This window comes from Lolium rigidum, chromosome 1 (assembly GCF_022539505.1).
Source record: "Lolium rigidum isolate FL_2022 chromosome 1, APGP_CSIRO_Lrig_0.1, whole genome shotgun sequence".
NCBI lineage: Eukaryota > Viridiplantae > Streptophyta > Magnoliopsida > Poales > Poaceae > Lolium > Lolium rigidum.
The window spans coordinates 85,761,847-85,773,048 of NC_061508.1; the positions used below are offsets into that span (position 1 = coordinate 85,761,847).

Genomic DNA, 11,202 nt, shown 5'->3' on the forward strand with positions numbered 1-11,202 from the left:
TCTCCGCTCAGCTTCCGCCACTTGATTTCTTTTCCAGCTCGAGCTCACTTGGCGATTTGCACAAAAATAACCCAAAATTGAAAGAAAAAGACTGACCTTCCGGCGAAACTATTTCACCCATCTAACCCTTTTGTGTGGCGCCCCACACATCGGCGCCATACATGCCAGTGTGGCGCCCCTTCTGCCGGCGCCACACACCCAGCCGACGTGGCGCCCTCGACGCTGAGCTGGTCCGCCGATCCGACGTGGCAGCATGTGTGGCGCCCCTCCCAACGGCGCCACACATGCCCTTACAATTGCCCAAAACATACTGTGAGACAATTCGTCTGGGACTTAGCCGTTTTTGCGAGGCTCCATGTGTGGCGCCGATGCCACGGGCGCCACACTAGCATGTGTGGCACCGACGCCACGGGCGCCACACAAAGAGCATCGCCAAAACGGCTAAGGACTTATCGCCCGGAGCCCCTGGATGTTTTCGACCCAATATTGGATATAAGTTGGCATGTGTGACGCCGATGCCGTGGGCGCCACACAGTGTAGTGTGGCGCCACTGTGAAGGGCGCCACACACTGACTTGTGTTAAAAACCTGAAAAATCCTACCAAACTCCAACAGTTTTCATTGAACACAGCAAGTACCAATCTCAGAACATACACAACAAGTAGCAATCTCAGAAGATGTAGTCTACATCGTAGCAAGTAAATTCAAACAACAAGTAGCATTACAAACATTGTTCGAAATGACATAGGGTTCACAATTCGATACTTATGAAGATATAGTTCACAACAACACGGAGCACATCCTAGTGTCGTCCTCACTGGCTGCTTCCGGACGGCCATCCTCTTCGTCCGCTGCCGTGGCTCTTGTTGCTGCTGCTCCTGCTGCTCCTCCTGCTCCTCCTGCTCCTCCTGCTCCTCCTCCTCTGAAGAGAACGGCTCGTCGTTCCTCATCCTCGACAAAGATGATCTCCGCACCGGCCCCTCATCCTCCTCAATGACAACCTTCTTTCCTCGGTTGACATAATCTTCCGGAGTGTACCGTTTTGGAGCATTGCCCCTTGGCTTCAACTGGTAAGCTGACCGTGGGGCTTGCTTGGAGGTATGCTTTGGAGGTATGCGTTGACTTAGAATCAAGTCGTCGCCAGGAGGAATCTTCACAAACATGAACACATGAGATTACAAAAGTTGAAATTAGTAAGAACATGTTTGACAGCAACAAAATAGTCCATACCTGCGGTTCTTCAGAAGAGGAGGATGTAGGGATTTCGCCTTCGCGGCAACCTAGCAAGTTCGCTAACCGCCGCATCTTTCGTGCAGTGTTCTCGCGTCATGGAACTCACGGTTACAAAGCCACCGGAACATAATAGCGTACATTCAAAGTTGGTGATCATACCTTAATGAAATGCCGCAACGGTCCGACAGGCTTTTCTTCTCTCCCGCTCTGGTCCCATATAATCTCGCACTCGTCAGCCTGTTTTTTGGATCTCCGACCGTCTGTGACAAACATAGCATACACAATTTAAGCGAGCACATGGCAATCTAGATGATGTACTATTTAGTGAGAGAATCCATTACCACGAAGTTCAGCTCGGAAGCAATAGAAGTCGATCTCCCTCTGCGAGCATAGGTGTCGTGCCGGCTTTGCGCAACCTCATCGAACTCGATGGGGTCGTCCAAGATGTAGTCAGCATACGCGCGCTTCACTAACTCGATACGCGTGTTTTCATGGAACCACCGGAGGTAGTTGTTGAAAGCGGCCAAGTCGTGAGGCACAATCTCCAGAGGGCCAGCAGTCCGTGTCGCTTCCAAACAAGTGTTGGAACGCTGCGATGTGGCCGCTATGGTGGACTGGCCAATTTGTGATCTTCCTCTCGCCGCTGCCTATCAAGCCTGCAAGAATCAAGAAGTTAGATTCTACCTCTTCTATCAGGAATCTTCCGTCGCATGATTCCAGAAGTTTACCTATGAAGCGCCTTGTCCGTGTCTTGCCACCGAGGTGGGCACTCCTGATACAGCCCAAACTGTCTCATCACTCTGTGCGGCCGGTGGTGTTCAACAAGCCACATGCATATGAGTGGGCAGCGCATCCGCCAGAACAGCACCTCCTCCGTGCACTTGCAGTTGAGGTCAGCCATCCCCGCGCCAATACGGTAGTAGGTACCATATGGCTCCCATTCCACCTGCACCATACAAATATTTCAGAATTTAGAACATGCCAGTAGAATCAATGAAAACTAGGATTGCAAAAGAGTGATCGGTTACCTGCTCGGCGGTAAGAGTGTCCAACTCCGCAGTGTACTGCCTGTACATGACCATTGGATCGCTTGTCATCTCCGAGACATTGTCCCAAAGGTATGCCCAAGTGGGCTCCCGATCAGGGTTCTCATGGTGATGAGGCCATGGCCTCTCGTTGAGTACCCTAGGCCGCCCAACTGATATGCGGTCCCAGCTCCATACGGAAAGTAGGAGCAAGCATCCACCAATACCGCCGCTCCCGATCCTGCTCCCGGGCCCTGCGACAAGCTTCGTCCAACTGCGTACATAAGACATTTGGTTACTACTTTGTCTAGCACACTACTATAGGAAAATAGTACATAGAACAAGTCATCACCTGCCGGTAGAGGTAGGCAAGTGCCGCTGTTCCCCAACTCCACCGGTTGTCCAACACAGTAAGCGCCTTCAGCCAACACCAATGGGTCAGCTTCCCCCCACTGTCAGGAAAGAGAGTCCTCGAAATCATGTACCATAAGTACACGCGGGCGTACGTCCTCCGAGTGTCCTCGTCGGCCCCTTCCGGGCATTGTGCAAAGTTAGTCCTGATCCAAGAGAAAGACGCGCCGGCGGGAACTCTCTCCTTTGGATTTGCTGGCGCCGGAGGAGCCCTGCCAATAAGGTCCTCCATCTGTCCGCGCCACCCATCAGAAGCTGTGTTCATACACAGGTGGCTCGCCCTGAATAGGTAGTCCAAGGATCATGGAAACATCCTGGAGAGTAGGGGCCATCTCGTCGGCCCTCAAGTGGAAGGTGTGAGTCTCCGGCCTCCACCGGTCGACAAGGGCGGTGAGTGCAGAGGGGTTCATGTTCGGCCCCCCACGGCTTACAAGGGATATGAACGGCATAAGACCGGTAGGCTGGATGAACTCCGTGTACCTCTCGTCATATGGTATATCCACTGTGCCATGGTAACGAATCTTCAAAGGGTGAAGATCCGTTCCCCTCTCCGTCATATGAACAGCCCGGTGCTCCCTGTCGTACTCTTCATCCAGAAGCCACACCATCCTACATGTTTACACAACCATGTTATGAGTCATTCCACTAACAAAAATGAGCAACACATACATGAGAATATATCTAACTTTCGAATCACCTATACATCACACATACATGAGAGTTCATATCCAAATACATCACACATATGAATTTCGTAAGACATACCATTCCTAGGCACATAATAGACATATGTAAGACAATAGAATGCATTTGCTAAGCTCCAATTTTGCCTTTCACCACATACATACATAAGGTTCCATACACACATACATTCATATCTAGGGATAGAACACCATATGAGTTATTCCTACAAATACACATTCATGAAATTTGATGCCTAGGGTTCCTCCACAAATCTAGGATACATACATTCAACACTTACATACCCATTTCAACACATACATAGCCATTTCAAACATCTTTGGATACAATGCATACGATCTAACAAAATTTAACATCTATGGTTCAAACACATGCATACAATCTATGGTTCCAACAAATCTATGGTTCAAATCTATGGTTCAAACACATGCATACAAATCTATGGTTCAAACACAACCAACATTTCCAATCTAGGATGAATCGAAGGGGAACGAATTAAACCGGAGCAAATCTTGGATGAATCGAAGGGGAACGAAGGGGAATACCTTGAGGATTGTATGGGGATGAATTTGGCCGGCCAGATCTGTCCAATCCGTGTAGGATTTGGTGGGGGGCGGCGGAGAGGCGGCCGGCGGCGGCGGTTGGAGGAGAGAAAGAGAGGAGAGAAAGAAGAGAAAGAGAGGGTCGGGCTGGGGGCGGGCGCGGGCGCCACACTTAAGTGGATGTGTGGCGCCCGTGGCGTCGGCGCCACACATGCTAGTGTGGCGCCCGTGGCATCGGCGCCACACATGGAGCCTCGCAAAAACGGCTAAGTCCCAGACGAATTGTCTCACAGTATGTTTTGGGCAATTGTAAGGGCATGTGTGGCGCCGTTGGGAGGGGCGCCACACATGCTGCCACGTCGGATCGGCGGACCAGCTCAGCGTCGAGGGCGCCACGTTGGCTGGGTGTGTGGCGCCGGTAGGAGGGGCGCCACACTGGCATGTGTGGCGCCGATGTGTGGGGCGCCACACAAAAGGGTTAGATTAGTGAAATAGTTTCGCCGGAGGGTCAGTCTGTGCTTTTCTTTCACTTTTAGGTTATTTTTGTGCAAATCGCCAGCTCACTTCACACAGGACGGAAGGGAAAGGATAAGGAATCTGTACTCTGTACAGAGGAGAGCGGAAGGGTCCCTGTATTTCCGGTTGCTTTTTTTTTTTTTGAGAAAAACCAATGCTAGGGGTACAGGAATAGCAGCCGCTCGATGGCTTTTCTACCCCGTGCCGCACGGATGGTCGCACGCCTGCGGCACAGGCAAGTCTCGTCTGTTTGGTTGCCACAGAATTAGGCCATCATTTCATTTAGGAAATCCAGCAAAATAATGCCATGTGTAATCACAATTCCGAGCTGAAACTTGTCATTCACAATTCCTGTGGCAACCAAACAAATTCAATATTGAATTCTACTGTCATTTACAATTCATGTGGCAACCAAACAAGTGTCCATTTCTGGAAATACAATGTAAATGAAATGAACACATGTATTCATTTCAAAATGCTATAAATGAAATGAAAACCTGGCTTCCAAACGACTTCTCAGAGTCTAATGTACCATGAGAGTGATTTATCAATCAAAGTTTGGCCAAATAATTCAATTTTTATCTCAAACGTAATAAACTTGAAAACCATTTAATTTAAAGTTTTCTTATACATCTTCGAAGAAATCTACAAAAGCATACGGATTCTGTATCATCTCATTTGAACTGTTTGAGCATGTAAAATAATAGTATCTGCTTGAAACCATAGCCATCTTTATTGACCACCCTCACAAAAGCATTCAACATTAAATGGTGGTCCTCCCGAGTATTTCAGCGAGTTGGATATTTTGCTTGCCTAGAACCTGCAAACAACTTTTTCTGTTGTGCGGTCCTTGGATTTCTCTCTCACCATGATGAAGAACTGACTATCGTCTATCATCATTGATCTTGGATGGAATGTCGAGTTTCGGAAGGCTCTGTTGGTGAATTTCAAATGGACGACATGTCTAGTGTTTGCCGGAGAGGATGGTGTTTCGGTCACGCGCAACCGTGTTTTTCTCGACTGTTTGGTTCGAGAGAGGGCATTGCGAAGCTCTGCGGTATGTTGCCATCATGGGACATGTCTTAGTTCCATGATAAAGTCGGACATGAAGAACAACATGGAAGCCGAGAACTGAGGACTGGCAATGAAGACTTGAGTCCTGGAGGTGTAGAGATCCTGGCTTGGTGATTCGTGACTTGGAGCAGCGGAATTGGCAAGTGCGGGCGACAACAAAGAAGGAGTTCAGTGTCTAAACTTACAGGCTGAAAATCCAAGGTCTGACCTTAATTGGTGTGCATGGCAATGACCTTGCTGAAGGTATTGTTTTGTGAGTGCAAACTTTTTACGGGATGAAACATATTGTCATTGATCATGACGATGAGATCGTTTGTGCATGTTCCCCTATTGGAGGCATCGCTTTTAGAGTTGATAGATTTCTGGTACTGTTTTGGAGGTGTTTGATCCCCTATTACAAGGAATTGGTCACTATAGCGGGACTTCCTTTTCTGTAATTTTTCTTTCCTTTTTGGCTGGGTGCATCTATATGGCCATTAGCTCACTACACTATTGAGACTTGGTGTAATCGGTATCTTCAAGATATTAATTTATTCTCTTTATCGAAGAAAGAAGTGTATGGTCATTTGACTACATAGCGTCCCAACTGATCTTTGGGATTGTGATCTTGACGGGTAGCCCATCGACTTCATCTCGACTGCTTGTGGCCCTTCGACCATGGCCATGGCTCTTTTCATGTGGCGGCGTAGTCTCGGCATGTGTTGCCCTTCAATCATACCAATAGCATGGAGATGTCAGGGTTTGGTCTCGGATGCTCGGAGATCTTTGGTTGCTTTTTTGGTGCTTCTGCTGCAATGTGTTCGTTGTTGGTTTTGTGTGGTGACCCAACATATCACTTCATGGTGTAGTATGCAAGGCGTTGACATAACACCAATGAAACACTGTTCCACTAGTATTACATCCCTCAGAGTGGTACAACAGAAATATTTGCGGATCCAATACATGTCTATAGAGTTACACACAAACTCTTTACAGAATATCAGCATAGCCTCCGCCGGTCAAGACAATGATTCGCGTGTTACTACGCCTCGTGATTAAACAGTAGAACAATGATACTTTCCTGCGCTGGCTGCAGGAGTTGTCAGACAGTGCAACGAAAAGAACTAGCCGGTTCTTAGACGACGTTAGACACGTGTTGGACAAGCGGAGCGTACTCACGTATACACGTGATCACCAAGCTTTATTTGTATTAATTTTTATGGATAAAAAAGATGACGAAGATTACAACAATTATTTTCAAAATAGAGGTCAGAAAGAAATAATATCAAAAAAATACAGTTCATGCGCAGTTGGAGAAATACAATTGGGGAATTAGCACTAGTAGAAAAGAGGCTTCCATCCACCCCCATTAGTCCCCAAAATATTCGAACCGCGACTAAAGGGGTCTTTAGTCGCGATTCGGGAGGCGACCCGCGACCAAAGGTCTGGGCCCAGCGGGATCGCTCGACAGCTGGGGGACGGGAGGGGCTTTAGTCCCGGTTGGCCTGGCCAACCGCGACTAAAGGTGCCCGAAGGCCTTTAGTCGCGGTTGGCAAGGCCAACCGGGACTAAAGGCCCACCCCTATATATACCGTTCAGCACACTCACTTAGCCATTTGGTGTCACTTCTCTTCACAATCTTCACAAGTGGGTGGTGGGTTTGCTTTTGGTTCCTCTTATGCACACAAGGTGTTCGATGAAATGCCCGAGAGAATGAAAGAAACATGATATGAAGTGTCCGAGCCACACTTGAGCTTTCTCATTTAGTTTTCCTCCTCGATCGCGGTTAGCAACTTGAACCTTTCATATGTCATTGATAAAATATGCATGTGTGTAGTTCATTGTTTAATTTCTATTATTTCTAGCTAGCTAGTTAGTTTAACAAATGCATGATGGTTAATTATATACTTTATATAATAATAATGCAGATGAATCGGCAATGGATGTACAGTAACCGACTCTCCGGCGAGTTCATTACGGGTTTGAAAGATTTCCTCGTAGTGGCTAATGCGAACAAGCAGGGGGTTTTGTTATCTGTCCATGTGTTGCCTTTAAGAATCAGAAGGGTTACTCTTCCTCAAGAGAATTTCACATGCACCTGCTTCGGCACGGTTTCATGCCAAGCTATAATTGTTGGATCAAGCATGGAGAAAGAGGGATTAGAATGGAAGAAGATGAAGAAGGGGATGATATCATCGATGACAACTATCCTGATCATTTCGGTGATATTTTCATATAGGATGCTGAAGGTGGGGAAGGTGAAGGGGAAGGTGAAGGGGAAGGTGAAGAAGAGGCACGTGATGAGCCCGCTGATGATCTTGATCGGACCATTGCTGATGCACGGCGACGCTGCGAAACTGAAAAGGAGAGGGAGAATTTGGATTGCATGTTAGAGGATCACAAAAAGTCGTTGTACCCAGGATGCGATAATGGTCTGCAAAAGTTGGGCTGCTGATGGCGCGTGATGCACACGTCCGTTGGGAACCCCAAGAGGAAGGTGTGATGCGCACAGCAGTAAGTTTTCCCTCAGAAAGAAACCAAGGTTATCGAACCAGTAGGAGATGAAGGCCAAGGTTGTTGGTGGAGGAGTGTAGTGCGGCACAACACCAGGGATTCCGGCGCCAACGTGGAACCTGCACAACACAATCACAATACTTTGCCCCAACTTAACAGTGAAGTTGTGAATCTCACCGGCTTGCTGTAAACATAGGATTAAACGTATGGTGTGGAGAATGATGTTTGTTTGCGAAGAACAACAGAGAACAGAGATTGCGATGAGATTGTATTTCAGATGTAAAAGAATGGACCGGGGTCCACAGTTCACTAGTGGTGTCTCTCCAATAAGATAAATAGCATTTGGGTGAACAAATTAAAGTTGGGCAATTGACAAATAGAGAGGCATATACAATGCACATACATATCATGATGACTACTGTGAGATTTACTTAGGGCATTACGACAAAGAACATAGACCGCTATCCAGCATGCATCTATGCCTAAAAAGTCCACCTTCGGGTTAGCATCCGCACCCCTTCCAGTATTAAGTCGCAAACAACAGACAATTGCATTAAGTAATGTGCGTAATGTAATCAACACAAATATCCTTAGACAAAACATCGATGTTTTATCCCTAGTGGCAACAGCACATCCATAACCTTAGAACTTTCTGTCACTGTCCCATATTCAATGGAGGCATGAACCCACTATCGAGCATAAATACTCCCTCTTGGAGTTACAAGTATCAACTTGGCCGAGCCTCTACTAGCAACGGAGAGCATGCAAGATCATAAACAACACATATATGATAGATCGATAATCAACTTGACATACTATTCCATATTCATCGGATCCCAACAAACACAACATGTAGCATTACAAATAGATGATCTTGATCATGATAGGCAGCTCACAAGATCTAAACATGATAGCACAAGAGGAGAAGACAATCATCTAGCTACTGCTATGGACCCATAGTCCAAGGATGAACTACTCACGCATCAATCCGGAGGCGATCATGATGATGTAGCGTCCTCCGGTGATGATTCCCCTCTCCGGCAGGGTGCCGGAGGCGATCTCCTGAATCCCCCGAGATGGGATTGGCGGCGGCGTCTCTGGAAGGTTTTCCGTATCGTGGCTCTCGGTAATAGGGTTTTCGCGACGAAGGCTATAAGTAGGCGGAAGGGCAGAGTCGGAGGGCTGACGAGGGGCTGATGACCCACAAGTATAGGGGATCGCAACAGTCTTCGAGGGAAGTAAAACCCAATTTATTGATTCGACACAAGGGGAGCCAAAGAATATTTGTAAGCCTTAACAGCGGAGTTGTCAATTCAGCCGCACTTGGAAACAGACTTGCTCGCAAGAGTTTATCAGTAGTAACAGTTTTATAGCAGTGGCAGTAGTGAAATAACAGCAGCAGTGTAACAAAGACAGCAGTAGTGATTATAGTAAACATCAGGATTAAAATACTGTAGGCACAGGGATGGATGACGGGCGTTGCATGGATGAGAGAAACTCATGTAACAATCAAGGTAGGGCATTTGCAGATAATAATAAAACGGTATCCAGGTACTAATCAATCAATAGGCATGTGTTCCATATTTAGTCGTACGTGCTCGCAATGAGAAACTTGCACAACATCTTTTGTCCTACCAGCCGGTGGCAGCCGGGCCTCTAGGGAATCTACTGGAAATTAAGGTACTCCTTTTAATAGAGCACCGGAGCAAAGCATTAACACTCCGTGAACACATGTGATCCTCATATCACCGCCTTCCCCTCCGGTTGTCCCAATTCTTGTCACTTTGGGGCCTCGGGTTCCGGACAACAATACGTGTATACAACTTGCAGGTAAGATCATAAAGCAATGAATATCGTCATGAATTGATAACATGTTCAGATCTGAGATCTCGGGCCCTAGTGACAAGCATTAAGCATACGGTGTCCAAGTACTAATCAATCAATAGGCATGTGTTCCAATTATAGTCGTACGTGCTCGCAATGAGAAACTTGCACAACATCTTTTGTCCTACCAGCCGGTGGCAGCCGGGCCTCAAGGGAAACTACTCGGATATTAAGGTACTCCTTTTAATAGAGTACCGGAGCAAAGCATTAACACTCCGTGAACACATGTGATCCTCACATCACTACCATTCCCTCCGGTTGTCCCGATTTCTGTCACTTCGGGGCCATTGGTTCCGGACAGCGACATGTGTATACAACTTGCAGGTAAGACCATAAACAATGAATATCATGATGAAATAATAACATGTTCAGATCTGAGATCATGGCACTCGGGCCCTAGTGACAAGCATTAAGCATAACAAATTGCAACAATATCATAAAAGTACCAATTACGGACACTAGGCACTATGCCCTAACAATCTTATGCTATTACATGACCAATCTCATCCAATCCCTACCATCCCCTTCAGCCTACAGCGGGGGAATTACTCACACATGGATGGAGGAAACATGGCTGGTCGATGGAGAGGCGTCGGTGGTGATGATGGCGATGATCTCCTCCAATTCCCCGTCCCGGCGGAGTGCCAGAACGGAGTTTCTGGTCCCGAGACAGAATTTCACGACGGTGGCGGCGTACTGGATGGTTTCTGGCGACTTCGACTTCTCTTCTCGCGTTTTTAGATCGAAACCCTTAAGTAGTCCAGAGGGGGGCGTCAGAGGCTGGCCGAGGGGGCCACACAGTAGGGCGGCGCGCCCCCCTCCAGGCCGCGCCGGCCTAGTGTCTGGGGGGGCTGGGCCTCCCCCAGGCCTGCCCTTCTGGCTCCGTGATTCTTCTGGAAAAATAAGCCCTTCGACATAAATTCCGAGGATTTTCCCGAAAGTTGAATTTCTGCACAAAAACGAGACACCGGGGCAATTCTGCTGAAAACAGCGTTAGTCCGTGTTAGTTGTATCCAAAATACACAAATTAGAGGCAAAACAATAGCAAAAGTGTTCGGGAAAGTAGATACGTTTTGGACGTATCAACTCCCCCCAAGCTTAGCTTATTGCTTGTCCTCAAGCAATTCAGTTAACAACTGATTGCGATAAAAGAACTTTCACGAACACATTTGTTCATATGATGTAACTATTCTCATGATATGGCAAGTACTTAAGCAATTCATAATAAGATACATGCAAATAAGATCATCTAATAGCTATGTGTTATCACCAGATTTTGGCTAAATCAGGAGGTGGGCCGCGATCAAGATGGGCTTGGAAGAT

At 47.2% G+C, this 11,202-nt stretch overlaps 1 pseudogene; it reads right to left on the reverse strand.

Annotated features, from left to right (window-relative positions):
* Nucleotides 1-2,275: 2,275 nt before the first annotated feature.
* LOC124648499 lies at nucleotides 2,276-6,167 on the reverse strand (annotated as a pseudogene).
* Between the last annotated feature and the right edge of the window lie 5,035 nt (nucleotides 6,168-11,202).